The sequence below is a fragment of the Falco cherrug genome, chromosome 5 (assembly GCF_023634085.1).
Source record: "Falco cherrug isolate bFalChe1 chromosome 5, bFalChe1.pri, whole genome shotgun sequence".
Lineage (NCBI taxonomy): Eukaryota > Metazoa > Chordata > Aves > Falconiformes > Falconidae > Falco > Falco cherrug.
In genome coordinates this window covers 25,246,853-25,258,911 of record NC_073701.1, presented here as the reverse complement: position 1 = coordinate 25,258,911, position 12,059 = coordinate 25,246,853, and the positions used below count along the sequence as shown (strand labels likewise).

The 12,059-nt window shown below is 45.2% G+C and overlaps 1 protein-coding gene across 10 annotated transcripts in view; it reads left to right on the top strand.

The window, feature by feature from the left end:
• LOC102055775 (zinc finger protein 501-like) overlaps positions 1-12,059 on the top strand; it is a 46,470-nt gene that overhangs the window by 2,420 nt on the left and 31,991 nt on the right. For 8 of the 10 annotated variants that reach the window (XM_055712918.1, XM_055712914.1, XM_055712913.1 and 5 more), the window contains exon 2: positions 11,873-12,035. The exons of 1 other annotated variant lie outside the window; for it this stretch is intronic. The gene's annotated coding sequence lies outside the window, so the exon portion shown is untranslated. Of the gene's footprint in view, positions 1-9,631; positions 9,687-11,872; positions 12,036-12,059 lie in introns of those variants that run through there. One more of the 10 variants, XM_055712919.1, reaches the window with a different exon arrangement.

Below are 12,059 nucleotides of genomic sequence, written 5' to 3'. Positions count from 1 at the left end.
TACCTCAACCGGGATTTGTAAAAGTGTCCCTGTGAGGTAAGGTTGCAAGTCTTGAAGCGTGAATGTTGCTTGGCAGCGAATGCTGCAAGTGAACTTCAGACTCTTCCTGTTGTCTGAACTATGGGGTTTCAAGACTGAAAAATGTCTTTGTTCTCCTTCTTCCTTGCCCAGTGCTCAGTCAGAACAGTTCTGGGGAAAAAAATACTTGTTGCCAACTATGAAGGATGACAACCCCATGGCTTATACAAGCTGTGCCCACACACTATGGCTTTGTTAGTTTTCATTTCAGAAATGACCTGGTACTCCTGGAGCTGCAGAAACCTGTTGAGCCAGGTACTTGTTTGGAGCCCCATCATATTCAGCTGTGCTGGGGTTAATGACTGGGGTAAGACTGACATGGAGGCATGGTGTTTAGTATGTGTGTGGGGAGGTGTGGTGGAAGGGCATTTGTGTGTCTTGGTAAGGGATGCTAAGAGTGACACAAACGGCGAGCCTTCAGGGAGGCTTGCTTCTGATTATCTGGTTAAAATACAGCATGAGGGTTGGGAATGCTTTTGCTGTTGTCAACAGGCTTTGAATTTGGCTTCTCCAAGCGGACTTGCCTGTGACTTTAAGGTATAAGTGTAGGCTAGACATGATCTAGAGAATAACAAAGATCACCTATTCTACCCATCTTCCCCAACCTGTCACAGCTGTACTATGACCATTAAAGTTAATGAGCCAAAAATAAGCATGCATGTGCCAAGGGAGCTGTTCTTATTTTTTTCTCCATAAAGATTGGTGTGCACAGCACTAATATGATATGCACGTCTGTGCTGGTAGCAAAGTAATGTCGGAAACAGCAGGGGCTGAAATTTAAAGAAAAAGCTTTGAAGTAGCCTGTACCATTTGTCTAAATCAGAGAACATTCTTGTTAGAGGAATATTTTGGTGCAGTATAGAATTTAGATTTTATACGATAAAGTGCAAAGCCTGGATAGAGCTGAGAGAAGTTAGTCCTTCCAGTTTGTTATGGGCAACTTGGGGCAGGACCTGGGGGAAGGAAAAGGTAAGAACTGAAGGCATATGTAAAGCAGTGGAGAAATGTCATCTGAATAGAGCTGGTGCACAAGAACAGAGCATTTGAATAAGGCGGCTATATAAGCATGTGGATCTCTCCATGTCTTATTAATATCCACAAAGAAAATGCCACAGTCCTTTCAAGAACTGCCTATGTGCACTGATGATGGGAGGCTTCTGCACTCAAAGGGTGAGGTCTTGAGGCAAACTGGCCTGAGGAAAGCATCTTCCCTCAAACCCTAGATCCATGCCTCATTACAGGGTCTTCTCTCTCACATCTTAGAAACAGCCTTCAAAAGGTGTTCAGTTTGACTGTGCTGCGGCCTCAGACAGAGGTATTGGGAGAAAGCCAGATTTGACTCATTAAAACAGTGCTCTCGGACATCCAGTGAGTACAGTGAGGGAACATATACATTATTAAAACTGTCTCATCTGTTTTGCAGTCTTGTTACGGGTTATTTGGGAGGGGTGGAAATGCAGCAGTGAATTAAGAGGCAAGAAAAGCAAGGGACTGACAGAAGTAAGAGCAGGGAAGCTGTACCTAGTGTTGATGGGAGTTTGCTTTCCACCACAGGCAGCTCTGCAGCATTAGCTTCCTTACCAGGCGGCATGGAGGAAAGCAAGCACTGATGCAAGATGCTTAACAGTGGGATGGGGAGAGATGGGAGCTGGCCGTAAGTATGGGTTACTCTGACATGAAAGAGTACCTATGACCCATGCGGGGGACAGGGACAGCTCAGACTGGGGGCAGTGGCAGGAGAGGGTCCCCCTGTTCCCGAAGTGTTGCCTGCAGCTTGTGTAATGTTTTCCAGATAGGAGAAAGGATGCCTCTTCTGTTGGAAAGCTGCCACTTGGGGAAAGACAAAGCCAAGGTGGAGGCTACGCAAAGGGCAATGAACTCGAGGGAGGTGAGATCACTCTCATGGTGTCTCAACGCCTGGGGCCTCCAGCCCATATCACCCCTACTGCATGGCAGTATGGTCAGATACCTCCTGGTGACTCTGGAGAAACTTTACTCCACCCTACCCCCTTCAAACTGAAGAGAGCTGTACCACCCACTGATTCAAAATAGCCACCGGCCCCTCTGCCAGGAGACATGGGGTGCGTGTGCCTGAATGCAGCTGGTGCAGAGCTTGTCTGTGTCCTGTCTGACCGTCCCTTTGCCAAAGACTAGCACAGGCAGTGGCAAGGAAGCACTGCTAGCTGGCTGGAGGTCAATCTGGGAAACCAGTGGGGTGGTGATGGACTTAGGGGTGCTGCCAGAAGGTTTGTGAGTGCTCATCTATGCCCTGCAATAGGCTTCCACCCCTGGTGGTGTGCTGCCTTTCCTGTCTCTTAGGGGTTTGCTCCAACCCTTCTGGTTTTTTGGTGACCGCTGCAAGAGACAAGGGAGAGGTATAGGGCTTAATACGTCATGAGCACCTCGTGCTGGTGATTGCCACACTACTACTGCTCCTGGCTGGTGGGCTTGGCTCCCCTGCCTGCTGCCCACCTCCCAGCTTCAGAGGGCAGCTCCAAGCCACACTGACTGCAGAAGCCAAGGTGGCTCCATACAACTGTCTGGAGAGAGACTCCTTCTCCTGAAGCACTGTTTTATGTAATATTGGATAACATACGTGCAAAGGGAAGTAATTCCCCGGCTGGGGTCTGCCCCCAAAGCACATTGAATGGCTACGAGGAGCAGTTACAGGGCTGTGACTCCTGCCTCTGCAGCTTCCCCAATGCTGTTGCGTTTCCCTGAGGAAGAACTGGCTGCCAGGCTCCAACAAGCAGAGATCTCTCTCCTTTCCCACAAGGCCTGTATGAGCTACTGGGGACAAAATATTGAAGAGACCAACATCTGTGGGAGAGCTGCAGGGGCAGCTTTTTGCATAGTATGTAACTGACTGGGTGAGAGTGCCATGCTGCAGGCAACCAGGACCCAAAGCCATGCCCTCCCCTAGCCTGCTGCATGTGAATGCTTTTGGCACTGCTAACAGGTGAGAACTTGCTTTCTCCTTTTCTCCCCTTCCTGTTTTCCCTCTTCAGGGAACTCTGAGTGGCTGCTGATCAGTGTGTTTGTCAGGTGTTGCAAGCTGAGGCAGTGACAAGCACCACCCAGAGTCACCAATGGTCTACACCAGGGTTTCTGCCTGCAGATGCTGCATTTCATCAGTCACAAACCAAAACATCTGATTAACAGGAGCTTTTCAGGTTTCTGTGTATCTTTCCTCAGTAAAGAGGTGGTGATGTAGACTGGGTAGTTGTTCGTAACTTGGTCACCTTCCTCTAAACCCTTCATCTTTGGAAGCTCAGACTTGAGCAGTCTGTTTCAGAAATCCTCTTTTTATTGCAGCAAAGTTTGTGGTGCTGTAGCACTGATATAAATTCAGTTCCTGAAAGATGCTTAGGAAATACGATCCTTCAGTGTTTGGGTGCACATTTAGTGTCAAGTCCTTTACACAGCTGGTACTCAACTGTCAAAATAAAATTGGTACCCCTGTTACTCTCCAATAACCTGATTTACCGGAGGGAGGTAGCTGCTACAGCAGCATGGGTAACTAAGATGGACTACTTCAGCTGCAGTGTTACTTTGCTGAAAAGAAAGCGATCTGGAATTTGGTGTGATGGCTCATCCATTGTAAGTATACCTTCAGGTTTTGGAGAGATTTATCTATGCCAAGCTTTCAGCCTTGTCTTTCATACTAGGAAGGCCATGCTGACAGGATTCTATTTGCCAAAAGCTTGTTTTTCTGTTTGAAATGGAAGGGTTTAAATATGCTTTCTTGGAGGAGGAAAAGGTGGTGTCTGACTTACCTAAAGTTTTCTTTAGCTGATAGCTAAAACCCAGACTTGGAAGTGAAGTGTATTTGTGAAGAAGGGTTTTAACGCTCAGCCCTATCAGCATATATCAGTGAATTACAAGCCAGGAAATCTCTGCCTGCATCCACCTCCTCTCCTTTCAGCACTGTTGTGCACTATATATGGGTCTATCCTTTAAACAGAGGATACCAGGCTCTTTTCCACCTCTGTGCTGTATATTGCAGTCCACTTAAATATGGAAATACAAACATAGGCATGTTTGTGATCAAACAACTTGATGGCTCTTGTCTAGCCAAGTGAACTCAGCAACCATCTGCTGCCAAAATGGCTGAAGAACCACAGCCTGCCCTTACACCAGGTCATTCAGGTGCAATAGTTTAATAAATCAAGTTACACACATGATCTTTTGACTTACCAAACACTAGTCTCTGTGTTGCTTAAAAGAAATGCATCTCTCTCCTATTCCTACCCCATGCTGTTTGTGGAAAGAAAACCTCATATTCTAGCACAATTTGGAAAACATCAGTCAATCTTTAAAAAAATAATAGTTCCCCTGAACTAGCAGCACTGTAAATTGCAGTATTTTGTCAGGGGGCTGTTGCTGATGACTGACTTGTCGTGTTATAACTAACTTTAAAAAACTGCTCTGCCATCGTGACAGCAAATGTGTTGGGGTTTTAGCTCAAAGATGTGATTTCCCTGGAGTGTCTTCAGCTGTGCAAATACAGCAGCTTAGGGTTTGTAATTCAGTGCTGTATCCCAGACCAGGGAGGCTTCCTATTGTGAAAATGGGCACAGTATTAGGTGAATAACATACTCACTGAAACCACCTTCAAAGATGTGGGGGTAGGATGGGTCATCATGCCTGCCCTTGGTAGTAGGGAGCCTGGGAGAAGAAAACCTGTTCCTAGGTCTCCTGACATGCCAGTAACTACTTGTATCTGGAAAGAGGATGTACTGTCCAGTGAAGTGACAGCCCCATCCCCAGCATGGTCCTGCCCATGCCTTGGGAGACTGGCAGAGCTGCACACTGGCAGTCTTATACTTTAAATTTCCCTGGGAGAGGAGTATCAGGAAAGCTTCTGGTAAAGCTGAAGGACAGCAATTAATATTCATCTGATTATTTTCTCTTTACTGACCTAGAAATGGGCAGCCAAGTACTAAGGGGCATAACTATTGACCTGGTAAGGAAGGTGTCACCATGTAAAATAACTTGGACTTCCAGTGCATGGATCTGCTGTTTATGTTGTCCCTGGATATCTGCTGCATGGTCTCCTTTGGGACCATCTGTTTGATGCAGAGACATGTGGTAAAAGAGTGCCCCGATCCAGGGTGAGGTGCAGCACTTTGCACAGAGGAGTTTTCCCTCTCCATCTTTTTACAAGCAAGTCTGGCTCTTATTATAAATATACCCCCTGGGAGAAAGGGAACAGCAGAACCAAGAATTATTTGTACCTTTTGAAGAAAGAGGCACTGGGATACTGAAGGAGGCGGCATAGATGGTGGGGGAAAGCAGAGTTGCATAATTAGAGGCTGACAAGTAATTTCCAAAAGCGTGGACCCTAATGAGCTCTTTTCTTTAGTTCTAGACTTGTTTGAAGCAAGAGTAAATCATAAATTAGCCTACCCAGCGTTGCTTTTTGGGGAAATAGCTCTGCTCTTCAGGGCAGCGGCTTTACCACACTGCAAATATTACTTTGGAGTCATCCCTTCAGAAATATCTTGTGCACAAATCCCACAGCACTGATGTTTTTCTGCTTAAAGAGGGTACAATAAGTGTATACTGCACCAGTTGTAACTCTTCTATGCTGTTTGACTACAATGCCAACACAGGAGGAAGTTCTTCTGACCACCAACTCCTCCACCAGCCCAAGCTGCAGTTCAAGATAACCTGGCTTTCTCATTCTATGGGCTCTGGGGTTTGGATGTGAAGGTCTGGAGGGAGAGGGAGGGTTCCTACCTTGAACTAGCTGGATGTGCTTGAATGCTGTGTGCGAGTTTTTTATGACAGAAGAAATGGGACTATGAAATCCCAAAGAGCCTTCTCATTAAAATTTCTCAAGTAGCCAGGAACACAGAGCATCCTCACACTGTTAGAAATGTCATTCTATTAGCAGTTACTGCATGAAGTTGATTGTCCTATCAAAGAGGCATGTTCTACTTAATTGCAATGGAGATGTTATCCTGGTTTGCAGTTCTCACTCTGGATTTTTTTCCTTTTTGCTTAAAAATCGTTTAGCAAGAAACAAGCTGTCGATTTTACAAGTAAGGGTTTTTTTAATTTTAGCAAGTGCTGGATTAAGATGAGTGGCATGAAGTTTTGATTGGTATTTTTTTTTAAGGAAAAAAATACAAACAAAAATCAACATTTACATTACTTTTTTCCCAGAATAGCTCAGGCTTAATATTGGGGCTCATATTTCTTCCTTTTAATGCTCTAAGTAGCCTGTCACGTTTGTATATGGGCTGAAAGGCCTCCAAGAAGAATCTGTAACATTTGACATTAAAACTGACAAATTCAAAAGCAGATCAGTATGTCCTTGAAGCAAGATAGCCTGAACTAGCTGAAAGCTGCATTTTAGTGTCTACATTTCCTTGCAAGAGTCAGTTGTTTGTGTGTGTGTTTTCTTTGGATACAGAACGAATGCACCCACACACAAATAAGGATCAGTTGCTATTTTTCTTCTCAAGATACGCACAGGATTTGATCTATGTTTGCTGTACTCTCTATTCTCCCTTTGTTTAGTGATGTTTATATAATTGCTGCTTTTCTGATTAAAGTGCATGAGTACAGGCTGAAAGTTTGACACAAGACAGCCAACACTACTTAATTGCCTGCAGCTCAGCTCTAGCTGTGGCACATCTCTTTGCAGCTGACTTGTGAGAAAGTTTGGGAGAGAAACGATGCCCTTTTTATTTATGCTTTTTCTCCAGCGAAATTGCTCTGTGAATTTTTATTGCCTAATGGTTTCTCTGACCCTTTTAAAACTGTTTTAGCTCTTCACCAAGAGACTATTTTATATAAGACTTGGGCCAGTAAACCATTTCTGTGATCTGGGAAGTGATATCCTTCCTTCACAGAGCAATCCATTTTGAAATTAGCTGGGCCTGCCTGCTCCAGAACTCACAGTTGCTTGGCTGCTAGTCCTGAATGGACCTATTAAATGCCATATTTCTGTTAAAAAAGCAGCAAAAATCTATTGCTGACTAGCAGGTCCTGAAATTCATGCATATCAAGGGTAGCATAAATAGTTTCAGTATGTGATTTTTTGAGAGAATAGTGGTCTCTGGCTCAGTAAATACTAACTTCTATCCACTCTATTGAAAAAGGTGATTATATAAGGTGGAAATCACCCGGGGCTTTAGCAGAACTGGGAGGAACTGGCTTCTCTTCTGTTCAAAATATCTTTTAAAATTGACAACACTTAGTGATATGGTTATTACTTGACTTGTCCTGTACTAAGCTATGTCCAGCCTTGTTGTCCTTCTCTCATGTGGTTCCAAAGCATGGTCTGAAGCTCCAGGTCCTTTCTCTCCCTTGTCGAAGACATCTCAGAAATGTTATCACCCTATGTCACCCCCACTGTTGTTCAGGGGAAGTGAATTTCCTTCTGGAAATCTACGTGTCTGCTCACTATGGCAAATTGTAGTGGCAGGCTCTTGGCAAGTGATGTGCTGCTTTCCACTGCTTTCAGATATATGTTTCCAGCACGAACCCAAAACTATATTTAACTTGCATTTGTATATGAGATTTAGTACTTAGAGAGGGACAGGACACCTGGAACACCACAAGGTATGGTGAATAATCCCAAAGAAAAGGCACGAAGAGTGTGTGCTGTAGGCAGAGAATGGGGACTCATGTGTAAGCCTGACAGCAGGAGCATACCACGCTCTAAAATCATTATGGTCTCCATGTTCACATTTGCAAACAAAGAAGTAGGTTCCAGAAAGGGAGGGCACAGAAGTTTTATTTGGGAGTGAGAGGTCTTTAGCCCCCTCAGTAGGTTGGAGAGCAGAACTAGGTCCTGTAGACTTACAGTTGGTCATCAGAGAAGACAGTCAATGGCAGGTGTCCTAGGGTCCCTAACCACTGCTGTTTCGTCCTTTCTTGCCCTGATTGTGGAGGGGAATCCTACTTAATGGCAACTGTGGATTGTGCTCAAACTGAGTTTCAGATCTTTGTGATACAGAGCTACCCTAAATGCCAATGTCAGTGCTTGGCCCCAATCCTTATGGGAGAACTAGGTTTCTGCTGTCATGTGTCCTGTGGACACATTCCCCGTTGTATGTGATGGCACCACTCACAAACACTGCTTCCTGAGGAACTGGAAGTGGTCAGGAAACTGGCGCCAGGACCTTTCCTTTGTTGGCGGTCTACTGTTGGCATTGCACGAGGTGGAAAAGGAGCTTATGCTGCTGTGAGCGCAGCTCTGCCTGGGATATCTGGTAATGAAGCCAGTTGGGAGGGAGCTATTCAGGAAATTGCCCCCATTGAAGGGTTTTAATTTGTGTTGAATTCCTCTAGTATTTGTCCCTCTCCTCTCCCAGCAGTCTCTCAGGGAAACACTGTTCCTGTGAAAAGCCAGAGGAGCACCTTACTCTACCACTCCTTTCTCTAGCTCAGTATGTATGTTTCCACCAAAGCCAAGCCACTAAGTTTAGCAAAAGCATGTGCTGTAGCCTACACCTCCCTTGTAGGTCCCTGGGAGATCTACTCAGGGGTGACCAGGCTGGAGATACCAGTGCAGTCCAGTACTGTTCAGGGGTCTAGGGGCTGCTGGTGCCTTGTTCAGCTGTTGGAGCCTTTCAGAGTGGTGGGGCAGAAGAGAGGATGCACCCACCTGGCTTGCAAGAGCTAACGTCTTAACAAATGCAACAGTCTCAGTTATACCGGGTATTTCTCAGAGTAGAAAACTGATTTAGCTGCTTGAGGGATTTTCTTGTCTGCCTCTGTTTTATTAAGCTCATTTTTCTTTTCTCCTGGCCTGTGACAGCAGAAATAGTCTTCATGGGAGAGAGAAGATGAGTGTGTGCGTGCACATAGGAAGGAGCTGGGGAATAGCTGCTGGGCTGCTTGTTGTGTGAAGGATGCTGTACAGTTTGGGTTCAATGCAGACCACCCTTGTCCTGTGGTTGCCACACAAGGCTGCACAAAAGCCCTTTATTTTTTCTTTTTTTCCCCTCAGCTCTTCCATCCTGCTTTGACTAAAGGCAAGTGAGCTGCAGGTTTCCTTAAAGCTGAGGGTTTTATTTCCCAGAGTTACAAGCAATAGCGAAAGGCTCCTCACGGGTGGATGTCACGTTGCTAACGTACACGACAGGCTGCACACTGCAATGTGTCTGTACCTCTGCGGTACAGAGGGAAGCCCTGCCAGTTCTTGCTGCCCTCTACCTGCTCTTGCTGCTGTTTCCAGCTGATGAAGTCTGCTCCTTGCATCTAGGTGCTGCTGGGTGTTGAGAGAATCTGCAGCACGGGAAGGAAAAATGTGTCTTTACGGTCTGTGGCACAGCGTGCTGCATGGTTAGATGTCTGCTGTCCCTCTTTAGAGCAGCTTCGCTCCCAAACAGTGCCAGGTGACAACGTGCTTGTCATTGCAATGGTGTGTACACTTTGCTCTTCTTGCTGGATTTGGGTGGTCGCAGCTGCTCGGTGCATTCGGTCACAGTCCTGATTTTAAAAATGCATGCACTTCAGTGTACGGAGAAATTACACTGAGAAATGTTCTAGCTCATGTCACTGATGTTTATCTTCAGGCTTCCTGTGGGTATTTCCTCACTCTCCTCCTCTGCTGCCACCACATGGACATGTCCCTGTATTCATTTAAGGTTTGTATAAATCTTTGAGAATAATATGCTCTAGACTTGATTGTATTGCAGTTTTTAAACTGTATAAACATGTTTCTTCATTTGCTGTCAAATTCAGCTGGGAGGTAATTGACACCTTAAAATAACAAAACAAGGAGAGAAAATCTCCATCGTGCTTTTCTGTCCCATTGTTCTATTGAAAGCCTTCCAAAGGGTATGCATTTTTCACACTCTAGAAAAGGTTATGTAGAGTAATTGAGTGTGCATAGCAAGTAACAGATCTCAGAAGTTTCACAGACATCTCAATCAAAAGCCAGGCTCAAGCCTGAGCAAAATTTTTCCAAAGGGCTGTTTATGAGGCAATTATATGCAGAAGAATCTGTGTCACTGAGGATTGATTGACTGGCTTTTACGTGCCATACATGCAGCTCTGAAAATTTCACTTGGGACTTGACATCATTTATGCACTCCTGGAAATACTATTTTGAGTGCAGAACTCTATTAAAACTGCCAACATGGAGTTCTGGAGGAAAAGAGAGACTAATGAAGATGTCTGGAGCAGCTCTTACAGTTTAATGACGGAACAGCATTGGTGCAACAGTGCAGCCTGGATCCTGTTTGCTTTGGGGCTTATTCAGGCCAGAGCCAAGTGGATAACTGTATTGGAATTTGGACACAGACAAGGATGATCAAACTTTAGATTAAACTATAACTTATTTTCCTATATTTCTTCATCCATAACCTTCAGCATCAAATTAATAGTTCGTTATCTGCTGCTATATAGAAAAGCAGCATATAAATACAACTCTGATAAAAGTGGTGGCATCATGCTGGGGTGGGTTCTGAACCTTAGATTTTGTGAGGTTGACTTGTTTCAGTATTAGACATGAGCAGAACACTCAGCAAGTCCTTACTTTCCCTAGTGATAGGGTATCAGAAGGGAAAAGAACAGTACTCTTTCCCTCAGCAATGAAATGTTGAAAAGCAATATGTGGATTGGGGTGGGGGGCTGATCTTCTCCCCTGTCCCTTCAGTGCAGGATGCAGTTCAGAGGTAGCTGCTGGAAGTAAACATCTAGGAGCGCTTTCTCCTTGCTTTGTATTACAGAACAGCCTTGTGACCGGCTGGAGCAGTCTCATTTGATCACTTTACAGTCCTCCTAGGGGAGAGAAGGTTAAATGAGACGCAGACTTTAAATGCATCGAATGCAATTCTAGGTGTATGGAAAGCTGTGCTGAGTCCACCTGTCCACAGTGGTATATCAGCTGTCAGGGCAGATCACAGCCAAATTCAGTCCTTTATATTAGCCACATAGCAGGATGTTCAGTGTGGTTACAGTATCTAAAATAATAACTAAATCTCATGTGGTTTTATCCATTACAGTAGGTCTGACAGAGCAAAGTTTGGCCTCGGGGCTGTGAAGTCCAGGTGACAATACGAAAGAGAATTGCTATTCAGTCTTGGAGAATCAAGAATGACTCTTTCCATTTTCTCTCTCTTTCCTCCCTCTACTGGCCAACAAAATAAAATCATAAAGCACTCTTGAGTTCTTCTGCGTTTCAGAGACACCCTACCCTAGAATTCAGCAAAACTTCCAGCTCTGACTTATGTTGAAGGCAAAATTAAGATGAGCAAAAATAGGTGCATCAAAGACCTACCCGAGGTTTCCCTGCTGTTCTGGGGCTAACCTTGGTTTCAGCCCTGAGCTAGCATCTGTCACAGGAATGCTCTAAAAAGACCTGTGTCTATGACTGCCTTGGAAAATGCCTTGAGAGTGAGCCTGCTGCATCTGGCTGACCGTTATCACCCCAGAACTGCAGAATGTGAAACACACCTGTGTGAAGGCACCTCTGGAGGTCTCCAGTCCAGCCCCTGCCCAGAGCAGGGTCACCTCGAGCAGGTTGCCAAGGGCTGGCATCTAGTCAGGTTTTGAATATCTCCAAGGATGGGGACTCCCCAACTCTGGGCAGCCTGTTCCCAGTGTCTGACCATTCTCACGGTAAAAATGCTTTTTCTTATGTTTAATTGGGATTTCCTGTGTTTCAGTTAGTGCCCGTTGCGTCTCATCCTTCCAGCAGGCACCACTGAGAATTGCCTGGCTCTGTCTTCTTTACTGCCTCCTATCAATTATTTATCCACATGAATAAGATGCCACTGAGTCTTCTCTTCTCCAGGTTGTATTGATGCATGGAGTTGTTCCTCCCCAGGTGCAAGATTTTGAACTTCCCCTTGTTGAACTTCACGAGGTTCCTGCCAGCCCATTTCTCCAGCCTTTTGAGGTCCCCCTGGATAGCAGCGTGATCCTCTGGCAAAGCAACCACTCCTCTTGGCTTTGGATCATCTGAGGGTGCACTCTGCCTCCTCGTCCAGGTCAGTAATGAAGATGTTAAAAAC